General features: G+C 40.4%; 1 long non-coding RNA gene across 2 annotated transcripts; it reads right to left on the bottom strand.

The window, feature by feature from the left end:
* Positions 1-2,460: 2,460 nt before the first annotated feature.
* Positions 2,461-20,142, bottom strand: LOC126294971 (uncharacterized). Of its 2 annotated transcripts, none has more exons than XR_007552368.1 (4): positions 20,050-20,142; positions 18,332-18,905; positions 14,252-14,370; positions 2,461-7,473 (listed from the first exon to the last, which is right to left on the bottom strand). It is a non-coding gene; the product is annotated as an uncharacterized LOC126294971 (long non-coding RNA). The 2 variants fall into 2 exon arrangements; XR_007552367.1 differs by lacking the exon at positions 20,050-20,142 and adding an exon at positions 19,615-19,985.
* Positions 20,143-20,565: the final 423 nt, after the last annotated feature.

Raw genomic sequence — 20,565 nt, 5'->3', positions numbered from 1 at the left:
AGTAGCATGGAGAGCTGCATCAAACAAGTCTCAGGACTGAAGACAACAACAACAACAACATGGAGCTCAGATCATGCTACAATACAAACTTATGATACTAGCTAATATATGTAATGTAGATATACAGGGTGAGGCAGAAAGAACGAACATTTTTAGAGCAGCTAGAATTCAGGCTCAGGTAGTCGGAGGGGGTGGGGGGGGGCGGGGAGGAGTGATGTAACGTAATCGATAGCTCCTGCCATTTGGTTTAGCCGAGGTCACGGACCTGTTGACTGAGCAACACCGTGTGTTTAGCTAACACTATTTTACGTTGGGTAGAATCATTTTGAACACGAGGAACAGTTCTGAACAAAAAAAACCACCAGCTCCTCACTCAGATGGGACACGAGAAAATGTGGAAAGAGTTCGGCAAGCCATACTCCATAGTCCTGGTCGATCTGCTAGAAGAAACTCGGCTGAGTTGCACCTCGGTAATCACTCGATAAGGGGTATACTAACCTAAAATTTCGTCCCTACAAATGGCCACTGTGCAAAAGATTAAACCCAAGAGATTATGAACAGCAGCTAAACTTTGCCCGACAAATTGAGGCCATATTTTAGGAAAATGAAAACATTATTTTGCTTATGAGTTAGGAAGTTCGCCTGCATTTGAATGGAATGGTAAATCAGAAGACCTGTCGTTATTGGGTCAGTGGAAACCCAATACTACTCCATACGAAACCATTACATAGTCCCAAGGTGACTGTTTGGTGTGCTGCGACTGGTACAGAAGTTATTGGTCCATACTTTTTCCAAGACGAGAACGGGAACACTGTAACCGTAACCTCTGAACGATATAGAAAGATGATCACTCAATGCTTCCTACCTGAATTAAGAAGAAAAATGTATTCCTATCCGGCGAACATGGTTTCAGCAGCATGGCGCTACAGCTCAAATGACAAGATTGACAATGGAAGCAAATTTTTGTGGGAGAGTTATTTCCCGGTTTGGGGACATTCATTGGCTGCCTCGTTCCAGACCTACCCATGTGTGACTACATTTTCTAGGGGTTACCTCAAATCAGTGTGTACGTGCATAAACCACAAACACTTGACGAATTGAAGGAAGTTTTTCATGTGTAACTCGTCCAAATAGACAGAACCATGTTGCTGAGTGTTGAAGCCAACTTCCGAGAGCGCCTCGAGAAATGCATCGCTGAAAACAGCTGTCACCTGGGAGATGCCGTTTTCAAGCATTAATCTCATTAAATGGCAACATAATTTGAGTGTACTTCTGTAATAAAATCATCTGAAATCAAAAATTCTTCTGAAGAACTCATAATGATGTAGTGTTCATTTGAAAACTGTTTAGCCTTTATGCCTCACCCTGTACTATCAATTTTAATTACAGAAATGACTGTCGTATTATAAAAGATGAGAAGCTGACAATAGCAGAAATGCCTGTAAGATTACCTTTAGTGCATGTAGTTTGCTAGTTGGACGACATAAAAGCTGCCGATATAGTACTGAGGAACTACAAGGAGAAACAGAGTATCGTCAAAGGACGAACATCAAAGGACGGCTGACAAGCGAGTATTCCACATGGAGACACTTAGGATCCACTATTTTCGAAATACTAATAATTTTGCGTTGCTTATGTGTTTACTGTAAACGTTATAGAACGCGGGGTACGAAAATATTGACCAGAGATTTTTGTGCTCGAATTTGTGTATAATGTTGTGAATGACTGTGCTCCAAGAATACTTGTGAGATATACAACAGTTCGCTAAATTGATGTAAATGATGGAGGGGGAGAGAGAGTGAGAGAGAGAGAGAGAGAGAGAGAGAGAGAGAGAGAGAGAGAGAGAGAGAGAGAAAGAGAGAGAGAGAAAAAGAAAGAGAGAGAGAGAGAGAGAGAGAGAGAGAGAGAGAGAGTTAGTTAGTGTTAGAATCTTACAAAATAAGGTCAATAAAGTGTTCCCCTTTAGCGGACCACAGAATGCGGAGGGCTACCAGACCTGTGCCAAAGAGAACTAGGGCCATAGAAGCCCTCTGCCCAACACCCAATTCCCCTCGCTGGATTGCAGGGTGCCGAGATCATACAGTGAGACTGCTGAGTGCAGGTACATCAGTGACTAGCAAGGTACATCAGTGACGAGCAAGTCACAAAGAGCAAAGGTCATCGGGGTTGTTCCGCTGTGGAAAGAGACACGTGTCAGTTCCGACGGCACAGCCACAGAACGAGCAAAGGCAGACAAGCCTGTGAGGTGAAATGTTGTCAACAAATGTTACACCACAAAATATAGAAAATGCCTTACAAGCAAACTACAAAAAGAAGGTTGCCAATTTTGAAACTGCAGCAATGGGACGAGCTCACTGAAAATAACAATAAGATTTCAAATTAAACATTTAAAATTTATTCTTATCATCATTATCACTATTATTTCTTTAAAAAATTGTAACTATTAAGCTCATTATGTAATCTGTACTGTTTGTACATCATCAAATGAAAGCAGATGATACCAGAAATTGTATGAACAGACTACTTTTCCAATTTAACAAGTATACCAAAATGTTACAAACAATTTAGTTTATGTAAATAGTGCCGTAACTATGGAATCCTCCACAGATAAACAAATGATGTTATCACCACGAGTTTCCTTCTTTAATATTCCAATAACTTTCGATGTGTAATTATAGTCATGATTTATTAACTAGGTGAAGTTAGTGTGTTTTGAAATAATGCTTGAATGATTTTATTAAGAAGCCACATACTGACTGCAAAGATTTTCTATGTTTTATCATAGGCATTTATATGAAATTATTGTGAAAATAATGAATGTTTGTCAAGATGAAAGCATCTGCACTGAATCGATGAGTGGTCGTGTGAACGAATCTTCACGTGAGTAGCGCAGGCAGAACTTTAGTCTGTCGTCTTGCATCTGGGGTTTTGGTGAGGTATTTCTGCCTCTGTTTCATCTGGAGTCCGTCAAGTCAGGTGGTTCGTGGAAAGGGCAGTGTACGTGCTGCAAACATTTCTTTTGTGTTGCAGGGCTTCAAATAATCTCGGGTGAACATGGTAGCTCGTATATCTCAACGTGCCAATTTCAACCTTTAGAGACAGTTTAGTTTGTGACGACATCGCACATGAGCGACTTTAATGTCTGTCATGTCTTTGCAGTTGCAAACCTGTGAAGAGTAGTGGTTTTAACCAATTTACAGTGCGATGGACTTTCACTGATTTAGCTTGAGTAGCAGTGGTGACTACAAAATTCAGGTCTGCTGGGAACGATAAAGGTCACGCTAACAAACATCCAGGGACGGTTCAGGTTTTCGAGAGTTTCTTGCTCGAACGTAATTTATTATTTAGTACACGCTGTTGGGTGTAAATGTTATGTCAGCACAAAGTAATTAAGAATGTTGTGCTGCTGGTAGATAACTGACCAGTTATTTAATGAGTTATTTGTGTAGGGAGCGGCAGAAATACCCGACGGTTTTCATATGTGCACATTATGGCAGTCGCGTGTAGGAGATGGTGGGGAGTGCGGTGTTCTCAAGGTTACTTGAGACCAATTGTAATGTATTTAGGTGCCGCGAGAGGAGCCACAGACCCGGAAGCAGCTTCACAACGGGGTCCTCGATAAGGAATGGAATTAAAGTTAATATGAAAACATCTGGTCAGAGAGAGTGTGGGACGAGAGGGAGCGAGAGAGACGGCCTTCTGGTGGGGACAGCACGTCACGAGAAGCCGATACAGGGCTTAGGACGCAGTGTGTGACCGTTTTAAGAGAGGCGTCTCTACTTCTCCACCCGGCCTCTGAATAGTGCACAATGACAGCCAATAAGGAGGCAAATAGCCCTCAACATTGCGTCATAGCAATAGCCGGTGGGACGGAAAGGGGAAAATGGTACAAAACTCAACAGCAAGACACTCAGAGAAGAGTTCAGAAGCGGTTAGAAGCAGTATAGGAGTGAGGAAGCGGTAGGCAGTCTGGAGGAGCTTGATAGGCAGCAGCTGTGGGACTGACTTAGTCGTGTGGATTGCATTCGAAGAGTAGACAGAATGGCAGTTGTCTCACGCCGTCTCTGTATCGGACTCTGCCGCTCATTGGAAACTTCTCAGCCAGAACAGTTAGTTCATTCTTTACCTTTTCAAATAAACTTCAGATTGTGAAATGGTTCTGGAGAGTTGCTGAAATTATCTTCCCACCTTTTGCTACTTTCACACCAGATACTGTAACTTCTTAGCTAGGTCTAAGTCTGCCTCTCACCGAGGCTAACCAGCTAAGCTGTGGTTACCAACCCTGTTGCTCAATCTCAAGTAAAACCCAAGCTTCGGACACCACACGATTGGGTTGCCACAGAGAAGTAGTCCAGCGAGCATTGCTCATTTGTTGTTGAATGAATTTTAAAAGTGGTGATTCTGGTATTGTCAGACAATTCAGTTTTGCAGGCATTTTCAAGTGAATAGCAGGGGATAAATTCCATCCCTTAACATGGTTAAGTTGTGGGTCAAAAACTTCAGATCAACTGGTTTATCATTACAACAAAAGGCTACAGAACGTCCAAGATAAGTCAAAACACCGGACAACATCCAGCGAAAGGACAATCCCCGGTCGGCCCACATCGACCTGTGCACAGAAAAGCTGCTGCTCTTCAAATATTCTATTGCTCAGGAGTTATACTGTCACCAATATAAAATTGCTTTCTCCGCAGGCCTCAGACTATGCTAATAGTCAAATACTTTTGGTACAAACGATCGAGCTGACAATACGATTATAAAAATTCTTGTACTCAGTAATGAGGCTCATTTCCATCTTGAGAGATATGTAAACAAATAAAATTTTTGCCATTGGTCGGACACAAACCGACAACAGTTACACAAACAACCCTGCATAACTCCTAAGTCACAGTGTGGTGTGGATTGTACTTTTCTGAGAAAGGACAGAACATTTATAGTAAACTGAGGACATTCTTAAATCCTGAAGTGGAAAGGAAACATCTCGGTCCAACAAAAAAATTTTGTTTCGACAGGATGGAGAAACTACCCACACAAAGCAAATGACATAATGGGTTCCTGGAGGAGGAAGTTTTGTGGCCACAATGTCTCTGACAATGGCGATACTGCTCGGGCCACTCGTTCCTGCGACCTCAGTGTTTGTGACCGTCCCCTTTGGGTTTCCCCCAAATCAAAAATGCCGCAAACAGACACTGATCATTAGAAGACTTGAGAAGCTATAAGACAAGTGATTGCCTTCTTAGTTTCTTGAAGCCTTGGACTTTCTATGCAGTGCCGCTCCTCGCACCGTGAAAAGACTAAGACAGTTACGGAGGGTGGAGGGCTCTGAGAGAGCTCACATTTACACCGACTTGCTCCGGAAAGACTGAACTGCCTTTGAAAGAACTCTTCTGTAATTTGCTGCTCTCGTAACGATTAAGACACTGGGCAAACAGGTAACTTATTGGTCAGTACATCAAAGCAATGTCTCCATTCGAATTCTTAAAACAGAACACGAGAGAACAGATCTGAATGTAATGACATTTTTCTTCAGCTTCTTTAAACTGTTTCCGAGCACTGTTATCCGAGACGTCACTTCCCATACTCTACCTTCCAAAAAACCACCACACCTCGACGCCAAAGTATAAGAAACCACTTCACCACGGGTGAAGACGCTCAATCGGCGGCGGCCTCGGTGATGTTCCGTGCTCACTCTGTACGTCGATCGGGCCACTTAGTGCACAGTGAAAAATTCCTTACTAAACAATGTTTTTACACTGGCGTCTTTCATCTGAGTGTGAGTGTGAGTGTGAGGAGGAGGTGGAACAACCTGTTACACCACAACAGTAATGGTCCTATCACACTTCCTTGGGATACCCCGGAAAATGCTTCTACATCTGCCGATTTTAATCTGTTAACGGCAATTTGTCGAGTTTTACCTGCAAGCAAGTCATCAATCCAGTTGCAAATCTGGTCCGATACTCTGATCTTTCACTAAACAGCAGTACAGGACGATGTCAAAGGCCTTCCCGAAGTCGAGGAACACCGCATCAACCTGAATGCCTTTACAGTGCTACGGATCTCACGGAGAAGCAGACCGTTGAGTTTTGCAGGATCTAGTTTGTGAAATCCGTGTTGATTTTCTATACATATTATTTTCATCCTCCAAAATGACAATTCTTCAGAATAAAACATCTTCCATTATTTTACAACAGACTGACGTCAACCGCACACGCATATAATTATGTCCATCTGTTCTACGGCCTTTCTGGAAAATGGGATTGACTTACACTTTTCTCCAGTCGCGAGGTACCTTTTGTTGCTCCAGCGAACTGTGATCAACTGCTGCTAGGATGGGAGCACGTTACTTGCATAACCTTAGTAAAATTTTACAGGTATCTGATGTGGTTTTGACGTCTTTACACTAGTAAGCAATTGTAGTTGCTTTCTTTTCTGTGATCAGTAATCTCAATATCTACCACTTCTACGTACGCACTCACTGAGGGGCGACACGTCACTACAGGAATTGGTTTGCAGAAGGATGCTAAAACTGGTGAGGCACCTAGGCACACTTCAAATGAGGTTGAGAGGGAAGGATGTCCGTGTTCATCAGAAGGTGGTCCTTAGATCCATCATTGTCCAGAGAACATTTACTAGAGAAGGGTGAAGTGTACTACTCAGCTACTGGTTTAACCAAGTTTGACTAACATTGTGCACGATGCATGGATATTGTGAATAGCTGCATTAAATAAAGGCTTATGTTGTTCAACTTCGTCCTTAGACAGTGTCATTGCAATTTATTTTCTTTCCTCCTTGGTAACCTCACAGAAGGGCACTGCATTTGCAATCTTTCTTTTTCCCAACCAAAACAACGTGCTATACCATTTGTTGAATAACATTCGAGAAGTTTTCAACATTCATACCAAAAATTGTTCAGGCTTGTCCACTTGAAAACACTTATACTCTAAAATACCCCAATAAAGAAGTTTTTACAACAGCACATGCACAATAGTGCCAGTAACAAACTCAACACAAACATTTTGTTAAATGCCATTTGTGAAAATGAAAACTAATTTATACTAGAAATCTCAACATTTCTTCTGTATCTTTTGTAAACAAAGATGATTCTGTGCTGCAATGCAACATGAAAGTAGACACTTATGTCAGTGTTACCTTTATTTACTGATTCAGCTGACTCAGTATCAGCATTTCCTCACATGAAACCTAAGTAGGTCATATAAAAATTCTGCAAATTTTTCAAAATTGACAAATTTTTTATGCACTTGAAGTTGTTAATGACCACAACAAGAATACCAAGAGTGTAAATTTCTCACTAATAACTTAGGAGAGAGAGCTTCCTGTAGGCCAGGTATCACGTTTGCCTTCTGGTAACTCCTGATGACTGCAAGCAGCACCAGTTCCACATCCGGATAAAAACCTGTGCCGTACCATGACACGTGGTTAACACCATTGCTACTTCTCAACCTGTGAGGTCATCTGAAACATAATTTTAAAAGTGAAAGAAAAGGCAGTTTTACTTGCAACATGTACACAATTAAAAATTACAATCAATCCCCTATGCTCATTCCTTACAGTACAAGACTGAACAACCCAGATTGGGTTTGAAATTCACAAACAATATGATACTCTCTTTCTACAATGCCACAGCAATGGTTGGACTGGTACCGAGTACTCAGAAAATTCCTATAGGTTCTTGAATAATATTTGTCGATTCCTTCAAAAAAACCAGCAGGGATGTGGAGAGAGTCAAAACAGTGGCACATCTGCAATAAAGTCCTACCGTTTAGGTCCCACATCAGTCAGCTGTATCAGTGCCAAACACAATCTAACCGAGACGAGAATTTGCTCAACGTTATGTTGTGGTACACCATGAACTGCACTACAAAACTATTTATTTATATGACCAGTATCGAGCATACTGACAGAGGCATCCAATAGAGAAAAAACAAATGTAAGGGTACTGATGTTGGTAACACATAACATATTGCATATACTGAAGTAGAGACATAAGATTACTGATGTACAGTGCATATCTCCACAAACTGACGTGTGTAAACTATAAAATCTACGTGTTAGTTAAAATTAACATTTATCTAAAAAGTGTGAAACCCCATGAACAATTGAAATGTAATTATAATCCTGTACGTAACCATGCCAGCACGACCACCACAGAGACATTATCTGCCTCAGCTCAGCATTACACAGATAATTACTGTCTAATACAAGGTGTTTCTGTGAAACACTACATGGCCACGCTTCTGATACATATAAGCTGCACAGCTCCAAACACACAATATTTTCCAGAGACAACAATTTTTTTTCTGCCACTATCTAATTTAAACATAGTTCTCATACCCTATTTTTTTGTGAATGTAGGTGGACGCTGTATTATTTATGCTTTTGAATGAACACAGAGGTTCAAAGACCATTGTCACGTACTTTATTAACCTGTTGTTAGATATCCGACTGCAAATCATTGCACATTCTTAATCTTAGGAAATTATGGAGTATACAAAACTGTTCACCAAGTGAGTGATTACATTATGGATTCTGTATAATCTTTGGAGTTAATAGAGTTACACATTTCTGACATTGTGTTAAACCATTAAATAATGGTTTTACTTTTATTGTAAATAAGGACATAAAATGTTGTTTAATTCTACATCGACATAGACACTCCACAAGCCATTGTACAAAGTGTGGATATGGGTACCCTATACCATTACTAGTGATTCCCTTTCCTCTTCCACTTGCAAATAGAGTGAGTGAAAACCAACAGTCTCTATGCCTCTGTATGGGACCTAATTTCTCTTCAGAGTTCCTACGCACAATGTCAGCGGCAGTAGAATCATTGGGCAGTCAGCTTCAAATGCTGATTCACTAAATTTTCTCAATATTGTTTCGCAACAAGAACGTCACCTTCCCTTCAGGGAATCCCATTTGAGTTCCCCAAGCATATCTGTAACATTTAAATATTGTTCGAACTTATTGTTGTTGTCGCCATCATCGTTATCGCTGTTGTCTAGAGTCCAAAGACTGGTTTGATGCAGCTCTCCATGCTACTCTATCCTGTGCAAGCCTCATCATCTCCTAGTAACTACTGCAAGCTACATCCTTCTGACTCAGCTTACTGTATTCATCTCTGTCTCCCTCTACGATTTTTTACCCCCCTCCAGTACAAAATGAGTGATCCCTTTATGCCTCAGAATGTGTCCTACCAACCGAATCCTTCTTAGAGTCAAGTCGTACCACAAATTTCTCTTCTCCCCAGTTCTATTCAGTACCTCCTCATTAGTTACATGATCTACCCATCTAACCTTCAGCAGTCTTCAACAGCTGCTGTTCTCTTCTTGTCTACACTGTTTATTGTCCATGTTTCACTTCCAAACATGGCTACACTCCATACAAACAGACTACTTTCAGAAAGGACTTCTGACACTTGAATCTATACTCAATGTTAACAAATTTCTCTGCTCCAGAAATGCTTTCCTAATGTAATTCCCTCAGCATCACCTGATTTAATTCGACTACATTCCATTATCTTGCTTTTGTTAATTTTCATCTTCTATCCTCCTTTCACAACACTGTCCATTCCATTCAACTGCTTTTCCAAGTCCTTTGCTGTCTCCGACAGAATTACAATATCATCAGCAAACCATAAAGTTTTTATTTCTTCTCCCTCGACTTTAATTCCTGCTCCAACTTTTTCTTTTTTTTCCTTTACTGCTTACTCAGTATACAGATTGAGTAATATTGGGGATAAGCTACAAAGCTGTCTCGCTCCTTTCTCAAACACTACTTCCCTTCTGAGCCCCTCGAATATTATCTGGTTTTTGTTTGGGTTGTTTGGTTTTTTGTAAAAATTGTAAATAGCCTTCCCCTCTCTGTATTTTACCCTGCCACCGTTAGTATTTGAAAGGGGGTTTACTGGTCAACTTTGTCAAAAGCTTTCTCCAAATCTTCAAATGCTGTAAATGAAGGTTTGCCTTTCCTTAACCTATCTCTTATGAGAAGTTGTAGGGTCAGTATTGCCTCGCATGCTCCTACATTTCTCCAGAATCCAAACTGATCTTCCCCATTTTGACTTCTATCAGTTTTTCCATTCTTCTGTAAAGGGTTCGTGTTAATATTTTGCAGCTGTGACTTAGTATAAACTGATAGTTCAGTAATTTTCACACCTGCTGTATCCAGAATTAGAATTACTTTATTCATCTTTTCAGTGTGAGGGTATTTTGCCTGCCTGATACATCTTGCCCCCCCATGAACCATGGACCTTACCGTTGGTGGGGAGGCTTGCGTGCCTCAACGATACAGATAGCCGTACCGTAGGTACAACCACAATGGAGGGTTATCTGTTGAGAGGTCAAAGTGTGGTTCCTGAAGAGGGGCAGCAGCCTTTCCAGTAATTGCAGGGGCAACAGTCTGGATGATTGACTGATCTGGCCTTGCAACATTAACCAAAACAGCCTTGCTGTGCTGGTACTGCGAACGGCTGAAAGCAAGGGGAAACTACGGCCGTAATTTTTCCCGAGGGCATGCAGTTTTACTGTATGATTAAATGATGATGGCGTCCTCTTGGGTAAAATATTCCATAGATAAAATAGTCCCCCATTCGGATCTCCAGACGGGGACTACTCAAGAGGATGTCGTTATCAGGAGAAAGAAAACTGGCGTTCTACGGATCGGAGCATGGAATGTCAGATCCCTTAATCGGGCAGGTAGGTTAGAAAATTTAAAAAGGGAAATGGATAGGTTAAAGTTGGATATAGTGGGAATTAGTGAAGTTTGGTGGCAGGAGGAACAAGACTTCTGGTCAGGTGACTACAGGGTTATAAATACAAAATCAAATAGGGGTAATGCAGGAGTAGGTTTAATAATGAATAGGAAAATAGTAATGCGGGTAAGATACTATAAACAGCATAGTGAACACATTATTGTGGCCAAGATAGATACGAAGCCCACACCTACTACAGGTTTATATGTCAACTACCTCTGCAGATGATGATGAAATTGAAGAAATGTATGATGAAATAAAAGAAATTATTCAGATAGTGAAGGGAGACGAAAATTTAATAGTCGTGGGTGACTGGAATTCGAGTATACGAAAAGGGGGAGAAGGGAACGTAGTAGGTGAATATGGATTGAGGCTAATAAATGAAAGAGGATGCCGCCTGGTAGAATTTTGTACAGAGCACAACTTAACCATAGCTAATACTTGGTTCAAGAATCATAAAAGAAGGTTGTATACATGGAAGAAGCCTGGAGATACTAAAAGATATCAGATAGATTATATAATGGTAAGACAGAGATTTAGGAACCAGGTTTTAAATTGTAAGACATTTCCAGCGGCAGATGTGGACTCTGACCACAATCTATTGGTTATGACCTGTAGATTAAAACTGAAGAAACTGCAAAAAGGTGGGAATTTAAGGAGATGGAACCTGGATAAACTGAAAGAACCAGAGGTTGTACAGAGTTTCAGGGAGAGCATAAGGGAACAATTGACAGGATTGGGGGAAAGAAATACAGTAGAAGAAGAATGGGTAGCTTTGAGGGATGAAGTAGTGAAGGCAGCAAAGGATCAAGTAGGTAAAAAGGAGAGGGCTAGTAGAAATCCTTGGGTAACAGAAGAAATATTGAATTTAATTGATGAAAGGAGAAAACATAAAAATGCAGTAAATGAAGCAGGCAAAAAGGAATACAGACGTCTCAAAAATGAGAGCGACAGGAAGTGCAAAATGGATAAGCAGGCATGGCTAGAGGACAAATGTAAGGATGTAGAGGGTTCTCTCACTAGGGGTAAATTAGATACTGCCTACAGGAAAATTAAAGAGACCTTTGGAGAGAAGAGAACCACGTGTATGAATATCAAGAGCTCAGATGGAAACCCAGTTCTAAGCAAAGAAGGGAAATCAAAAAGGTGGAAGGAGTATATAGAGGGTCTATACAAGGGCGATGTACTTGAGGACAATATTATGGAAATGGAAGAGGATGTAGATGAAGATGAAATGGGAGATACAATACTGTGTGAAGAGTTTGACAGAGCACTGAAAGACCTGAGTCGAAACAAGGCCCCCGGAGTAGACAACATTCCACTGGAACTACTAACTGCCTTGGGAGAGGCAGTCCAGACAAAACTCTACCATCTGGAGAGCAAGATGTATGAAATGGCGAAATTCCCTCAGACTTCAAGAAGAGTATTATAATTCCAATCCCAAAGAAAGCAGGTGTTGACAGATGTGAAAATCACCGAACAATCTGTTTAATAAGCCACTGCTGCAAAATACTAACACGAATTCTTTACAGACGAATGGAAAAACTAGTAGTAGCCGACCTCGGGGAAGATCAGTTTGGATTCCGTAGAAATGTTGGAACACGTGAGGCAATACTGACCTTAAGACTTATCTTAGAAGAAAGATTAGGGAAACGCAAACCTACGTTTCTAGCATTTGTAGACTTAGAGAAAGCTTTTGACAATGTTCACTGGAATACTCTCTTTCAAATCCTAAAGGTGGCAGGGGTAAAATACAGGGAGCGAAAGGCTGTTTACAATTTGTACAGAAACCAGATGGCAGTTATAAGAGTCGAGGGGCATGAAAGGGAAGCAGTGGTTGGGAAGGGAGTGAGACAGGGTTGTAGCCTCTAAGATAAGTCGTAGGGTCAGTATTACCTCGCAAGTTCCAACATTTCTAAGGAATCCAAACTGATCTTCCCCAAGGTCGGCTTCTACCAGTTTTTCCATTCGTCTGTAAAGAACTCGCGTTAGTATTTTGCAGCTGTGACGTATTAAACTGATAGTTCGGTAATTTTCACATCTGTCAGCACCTGCTTTCTTTGGGATTCCCACGCCATATTGTGCTCGCACATAACTGTGAAGTGACATCACCCCTTCTCTACTCAGCTGACAATTGCTTTGTTATCAAGGTCCAGATACGGAGCTCGGAGTGAGGAAAACCCCAACGGTGTAATGGCAGAGATAGCAATGTGGCATAGTGGTAAGAGACAGGAGCCTGATTTGGAGAGCAGTGGTTAAAATCCCCTCCAGGCCACCCAGATGTGGTTTTTTGCGCTTTTCCTAAATGTGTAGAACAGAGTCCGAGGTCGGTTCCTACGAAAATCACACATCGTATTTCTTTTGCCGGCTTCCAGAAATCCGAGCTCATCTCCAACGAGTTCCTCGTCAACTGAACATTAAATCCTCATCTCCATTTTACTCTAACAGGAGGGTGAACCCCTGGCCACTCTGATGCTCCTATACAAAATTTCTGTAATGCTTTATTAATAAAGGACGAGTGGATAACCAAACTGGTTGGAGTGTTCAATATTTGGGCACAAGAAATGCCACACTTTGAATCTTACATTACTGACAAAAATTTTGGAAGATGCAGGCATGAAATCTTTTCACTTGTTTCTCTACATTAATTAATCTAACTACTGTGCCTGTTTCCTTAAACTGTGGATGTTCTGGTAAATTTCTCCTGTGGAGGTGTTAAATATATATATATATAATCTCCAATACCCTTGACGTTCGCTTTACCATGCCTATCACTGTACGAACAATGCCAATACATGTTTATAGAGCAGTTAGTTGCAGAGGATAACACACTTCTCTGTCATACATTATATGAATGTGTGGTGCCTGTTCTTTTGGACAAGTCTGAAAGAACAGACAGCACACGGAATCTGCAGCTGTGATACATATTATGTAAACTGAGGGTGGAGGTGGAGATGGAACGAAGGAAAGGAAATGGAAGGGAAGGGAGGAACTATTTATGTCAGCCGCATTGGGCCTTTATGCGGTATCAGCGGTGACGTGTGATAATGTGCGATGCACTGGGTTTGGCACCCTGGATCTCCTGCTCATTAGGCGCTCACATTAATCACTACACCATCCGGACACAGTGTTTATCGTAAATGTGCGGACTATCTCGGCAGACACACACCCCCAACGAGAGACTCCTAGCCACAGTGCCTGTCCACGTCCTCCGTGCCACTACTTTGAGATTCCCGCAAGGGGCCAAACTTACCGTATTTACTCCAATCTAATTTGAGCTGAGAGGAAGAGAAGTATCAACGATTTTTTTGATAAGCTTATACTACCAGATACCAGACTTCTTAGAATGCATCTCATTTTTAACTCTTGTTTGCATTCAAACAATAAAGTCTCAACTCACGAAACATCAAAATCAGGTTATGTTCGACAAATGAAATCGTACAACATTGAAAACGTTAAACGTCCTTGGCCAAAACTTACATTACTGCATGTAAAACAGCTCCAGATTTAAAATCCCTCATCTGCACATTAGCCCGACATAAGGATGTACTGTTACGAAAACTTTGTGGCCAGTACAATTTTCCGCCATTACACACAACCTGAAAGTAATGAAAAATAACATGTAAGAGCAAAATTGTTAGCAATGGATGTTATGCACTAAGGCAAGTAAATATAAAAAATTTGAGGAGAGAGAAATTTTTCAACCCTCAAACCAACTTTATAGCCAAAACGTAAGGCCAAGACATTTACACGTATGAACAATGCAAAAATATATTAGGTTTAGTTTTTGGTTCATTATTTTGTTAACAAATATTATAAAAGCTTCAAAGCTATTTCTTACACTTTGTAATTATCCGATAATTTCCTACAATTTTTCTTTAAAAAGATTTTCCAGTTCTTTTGCATTTGTATACTGCAACATTTTGGACCAGAGAGAGGGTGCAAGGGTGTGTGTGTGTGTGTGTGTGTGTGTGTGTGTGTGTGTGTGTGTGTGTCTGTGTGTCTGTGTGTGTGTGTGTGTGTGTGTGTGTGTGTGTGTGTGTGCGTGTGTGTGTAAAGGCTAGGGTATTATTTTAGAGAGATTCTTGAGTTGCAGAGTCAGAAACAGCAACATTTTAATCTTTTTGTCAGTCATCCTCTGTCAGTTATTGTGCATCTCACATTTTACACAACTTGACAATCTTTCTACTCCTAGCATTAGTAGAACAGTATGAAAACACAACCAGTCAGCAAACAAGATTGCTTACAAAACAATCATGTGACCCAACACAAAATATTGCTCACAGAACTAACATGCAATAACAAACACATGCAAACAAGTGCACAATGAATGGTGAAAGGTTTGTTAAACCCACAGAGTGTGTCACCGAGATGGTGGAAAAAAAGTGAACTGGCAGAAGCCCAAAGATAGATGCAAACTAAGCTGTAAATGACTACTAAATCTGAAGAACTCACTTTCAGTGAGAAATTTAAGAATAGCCTTCAACACTCCACATATTGCTCCCATAGAGGTAATGACAGAATGAGGCCGCTCACAAATTTTCCCCTGCGCCATATGCGAACAGATCAGAAGCTCTCAATAATCGGTGGAATGGGCAGGACCCTCTGCCATGCGCTTCACAGTTATTTGCAGAGTTGAGATGTAGCTGTAGCTTTCATTGTTTCTCTTGACTGACAGCAAGCTTAGCGACGCTTGCCTGCAGGAGGATACATTGGCATAGAACCCTAGCACTTCTTGTGTGATTGCTCCAACATTATCACAAACAGAAAGGGCTCTATACAAAATCTAAAAGTAGATTACTAATACCTTTCCAGTTTAAAACTAATAAACTTCAATGTGTCTCTTGCCACAAATTCTGCTTTGTGCAAATACAGCAAACAACCACTCAATTATCACCAACTCCACTTGTTAAGGTGCACCCATGGTGCAATATAAGAATTATGTAGAGACAGTGTTACCAACACACCAATTTATGCGTAATGAAATGTGCACATCAGAACAAAGATAAACCGTCACCCTTCAATTAACTAAAATTTAAAGAATCCATGAACTCTGTGTTTATAAGAAACCCCTATTAGCAACACAAATTGTATAATTGTAACTAACATCCAACAACCAATCACAAGTTCCAAACATGTGCCAATGATAGCAGCAGAAAACTTCCACTTGGAAATCTGCCACAATGTAGCTCACACACTTTGCAGGAAGTTGGGATTACAGACGTATCCGATTCCACCCACCTGCTTTCACCCACGACGTTATCAATATGGCGGAAATGACTATTCTAAGCCCCTCCAATATGGTTGGTGCCTATGACGTCACTACATATATACAGCAACAAACAAAAAAATATGTATAAATAAAAACATCATCTCCCTCCAAAATACATTCAAACTAATGGGATAACCGAGGGATATTTGGGGGGTTTAGAGTGGCGACAAGCTAAGTGTAATAGTAAAAAACCGCATCACGATCCATAACGCACAACATGACAAAAAAATTTAAAGCATTTCACTACACCAACAAATTTTACAGATATCTGACATTTTCCTTGACCTATACCGACCAACCTGATGAGACCAAAACACCAACACCTCAACTAAAACCACTAAAATTGGAATTGGACATTTCCCTTGACCTATATAACACAACTACAGGTGACAATACCAAAACAACTACAACTACGAGAAATAAAACCAAACCCTAATACTTCAAAAATCCAAAAATCAAACATCCTTACATAAATTAAAACACATCCAATAAACCATAAACACACAAAACCTCACAACTCGAGAAGAACAGACTCAAAATAACAAACACTTACCAACAAGAAATTCCTTCGCAGCAAACTATGTCGGAGACACACACACACACACACACACACACACACACACACACACACACACACACACACACCAGCAGAGGAAACCATCAAACGGAACAAGATGACATCTACAAACACAACCAATTCATAAACTCCGAAGCGTAATGACATCGCACACCAGAACACCCTTACCCCGTGGGTCACAGCAGACAGGTGGAATCAGACACTTGACCAACACAACTTGCCTCTTCAACTCTTGCATCAGGAGACCATCCTATTAGCGTAAGCTGAACTTAGGCCTACGCCTGTATAATTTTCAAAAATTCAAATGGCTCTGAGCACTATGGGACTGAACATCTGAGGTCATCAGTCCCCTAGAACTTAGAACTACTTAAACCTACCTAACATAAGGACATCACACACATCCATGCCCGAGGCAGGATTCAAACCTGCGACCGTTGCAGTCCCGCGGTTCCAGACTGCAGCGCCTAGAACCGCACGGCCACCGCGGTCAGATAATTTTTTTTTTTTTTTAAGCATGTTCTGCTGAACTAAAGTATGTGACACACGTGGTTTCAATACATTGCCACTACCAACTCTTAAACCCCAGAATATTACAGTAAACAGTATTTATCATTGATTAACTTTATACTCTGAATCAGTGTCCTGAATATAGTTCAGGTCTGGCATGTAGTATCAGACTGAAGCCAAACCTAAAACACTGTCCCCATACCAGCAAAGTATGACAATTTTAAAATGGTTATAGTGCACTTATAGTGTCAGCAATTTTTGTTATGTGTGATACAGTTGGTAACTGTTTGCACAGTGTGTGATGCAAAGTGAACATGATGAACAAGTCTCACGAATGGACAATATGGCAGAACCAATGAGAAAACTGCATTTGATAAATGTCTTGTTGTGAAGTGTGTGACATTATTAAGTGGCAGCATTGTGGAATATTTTCTGCAGAATGACACAGCAAACAGAATATCGGTGAAACTGAAGTTGTACTCTGATTCCTGTGTAATCACAACCTCGAAAATCAGACATTTCGAAAACAAATCGCAAAGTTTTTGAAAAGCTCATTGGACCAGTCTACAGGTCCGTCCACCATCACAGCCTCTTTTCTTTCAGTTTCATTTGTTGGCTTAACCAACGGACAACCAAACTGTTACATTTCAATTTAAACATCATCTTACGCTATGCTACAGATCAGTCTGTTACCACTGCTGGTTATCTTACAATCACATTTGTTGGCACCACCATACCTCAACACTGAAGTACAAAATAATATTTCAAGAAATCCAGTCTTATTCCAATAAACATACAAGGAGGGCATATAAAAACAAATACCCACTTTATAATCAACAAAAGTGAGATCATTAATCTCCCGTCTCGCTCTTTACATGTCCAAAACCAAAGTGATCACCTGCTACTCTATACTATCATATGATGGCTACAGCCAAAGAAAACAAACTGCGGAACAGCAGCACACAGTGGAAGTGCCATCAACATCGAAAGTGCACTTTAACCATATTACAGCCCCGAGTTCCTTCATTTGTGCATCTTTATTGTTCATTATAGGAAAACTGAATATCTGGAAGATATCTTCCTGAGTCACATAACAAAATGGTATCAAAGAAACATACAACAAAAAGTAACATTAAAAAAATCATATATAACAGAGCAATACAATGAAATATACTGACTCCAAAGATGAACTATCACAGCTTACCTTATGGGAACAAGTAATCAAAATTTGATGAGCAGTACTCTGGTTTAATGGAGCAGAACGTGATTTCATCTTTGGCTAGCAGTTAGTCAAAACAATTGTGCTGCACCTATTCCATTCTTGATGTGTAACATACTGAAGTCAGAATGTTGACAATCATCTTCTGTATATGCATCTGTCCTGTCTACTGCTGGGCTCCCATTCTTTCCACATGACAGTAAAGAAATCACAAATTTGATGTTTCATTGGACCACCAATCCTCAGGTAAATCATGTAATACCTACTCTCTGAGTGTTTGAATTTGTCACAAGTGGAAGAATGTAAACAATGTCACACGGTTTCTCAGTCTGGTCACATGACATTGTTTTACTGCTACACAGCTGCCATGATTGTCTAGCAGCTGAGAAATACTGCAATGCAGACATAACTTTTCCCATATGACCCAATAATACAGTCATTGTGACCTCCATTTTCAAGAATGGAAGGGCCAGTACTTGCGCAGAAGGGCCAGAGTAATACTCATTCTTGCCCTTAACAGTACCTCATCTGGTTCTGTTCATCAGTACACAGCTGCCACCTGAAAAATGGAGACTGTAAAGTTTTTTTTCTTTCTTTTAATACTCACTGGTATCCAAGTATCCATACATACAATAGTCTACAGAGAAATATTGTTGCTAACGAAGGCATACATAGCACAAGAAATAAATAAAACCATACGTAAATAAGTCAGAATGATGAAATATTTGTAATGTTACGAGGAATGACACGACGCCAACAACCAACGGGATATTAAAAACATGTATTAAGTATATAGATTAGATTAGGTTTACTTTCTCTCCAATTGATCCGTACAGAGGAGGTCCTTTTGGATGCAGAACATTTCAGAAAAATTATACACGACAAATATTTACAGCTACGACAAATAAACTACTGTGCCTTCAACGGGTACCAAGTGAAAAAAAAGTGAATTTATCATGGAAAGAAACTTAAAATTTGGGCACGAAAACAGAAAAAAGCTGGTAGGCGTGACTTTTTTTAAAAAAAGGAAATAACATTAAAGGAAGAGAGCAACAAGTACGAGGTTCTGCCCTCTCCAAATTCATTTAAATCTCCTCCAATTTCACTAAGTTTGTAAGAATCACACATTTATTTTTTAAGCCACTACATTAAAACACATATCGGCGAAATCTGTTAAAAACAGATGCAAAGTGTCCATTTTCTCAGTGTTCATTATAAAGTTTAGTACAGAACAATATATATAACTGCATGAAAAAACTTCCACTCACCATAGCCCCACTATTTCCAAACAACAACAACAACAACAACTTGAAAACCAGTAAATACGTTTTACACAAACTCAAGTTTTTTTTAGGGCAACAGTTCCGTGCGGCTACCGGTACATGGTTAAGCCAGAGATGTTCCATGAACTGGCTGAAATTAAAACTCTCTTTTTCAAACAAATTTAAAAATCATGTTTAATAGATACGTAGGTGAATATTAATAAAACGTTAAAATCTATACTCTGTTCGTCATAAGAATGATACATGGATTGTATGCAGAACCCCATGTATTCTTCCGCGTTTGCTTGAATGTCATTGGATTTCATTTTACGTGGGCCAAGCCAAGCTGTGACCGGTATAGTCAAGTACGGTCATAAGGATACGTTTTATGCTGTGTTACACGTACATATACTGAGAGATAATGCGGGACAACAGCTTTACCGGCGCAGTAAACTTGTGCAGCACTAGTCATCCAGTTGTTCAACTAGCCTGCAATGATGTGAGTAGGTGCTGTTCAGACGTAAAAAGAGACGAGCAAAGATAATGAAATAATGTTCGGTAAAACACCACTGCCGCCCGCTTCTTAAGCCCGGTCCACACGCAACGATCTGTCTGCGCAGACATCGGCGCAGATGTCTGTACATGCAAGAACTCGCTGCAAATGTGGTGTGTTCACACGACACAAACACCAATCTATTACTCGCCCGCTATCTGTCAGTGTAAAAAAGAAATATCAGTGGCAAGCGACTACGCTCCCTGTAAACGTCAAAAATTTAATTCAGTTATTTTGAAATATAGAAATGGAGGAAGTTCTGTCGTGGTCTGTGTTCGCAACTTGTGTTGCAAAAAAACATTCAGACCAACCGCAGGAAACGGAGAAAGCGGTCAAAATGGTGTAGACAGTGGCTGCTAAAGCGAAAGCAGTTTTCTCACGTAAATTTACTGCGAGATTTGCAG

Source organism: Schistocerca gregaria, chromosome 11, assembly GCF_023897955.1.
Source record: "Schistocerca gregaria isolate iqSchGreg1 chromosome 11, iqSchGreg1.2, whole genome shotgun sequence".
Lineage (NCBI taxonomy): Eukaryota > Metazoa > Arthropoda > Insecta > Orthoptera > Acrididae > Schistocerca > Schistocerca gregaria.
This window is presented reverse-complemented; position numbering and strand designations above follow the sequence as displayed.